The following is a 351-nucleotide window of genomic DNA, read 5'->3' as shown; positions in this document are numbered from 1 at the left end:
CGTCAGGTGATCAGGTAAATTGGTTTTATACGAAGTGCACCTCTGGTGAAAGTGAAAACTCCTGGCGTTTCTTAAACCTATCTCACATGTACAATGAAACCGCAATTTCAGTTTTGACCTTCCATCTGTTTAGGAACTATGAAAAGTGGTACAGAATATTATTATAGTGGTACAGAGTTTTTTTTTAAACTGAGACAGTCACTATTGATGAAATCTTAGTACCGTATGTTCAAATATAGTTTGACGAGAGGAAAACAATCTAAATGCAGGCACTTCAGAAATTCTCACAAACTGCACAGCAGTGAAATGTGACTATTCTTCAAGTTTACATTTTATCGTTTTTATTATGAA

The sequence above is a fragment of the Lepisosteus platostomus genome, chromosome 6 (assembly GCF_059453375.1).
Source record: "Lepisosteus platostomus isolate fLepPlt1 chromosome 6, fLepPlt1.hap1, whole genome shotgun sequence".
NCBI classification, from domain to species: Eukaryota; Metazoa; Chordata; class Actinopteri; order Semionotiformes; family Lepisosteidae; genus Lepisosteus; species Lepisosteus platostomus.
This window is presented reverse-complemented; position numbering follows the sequence as displayed.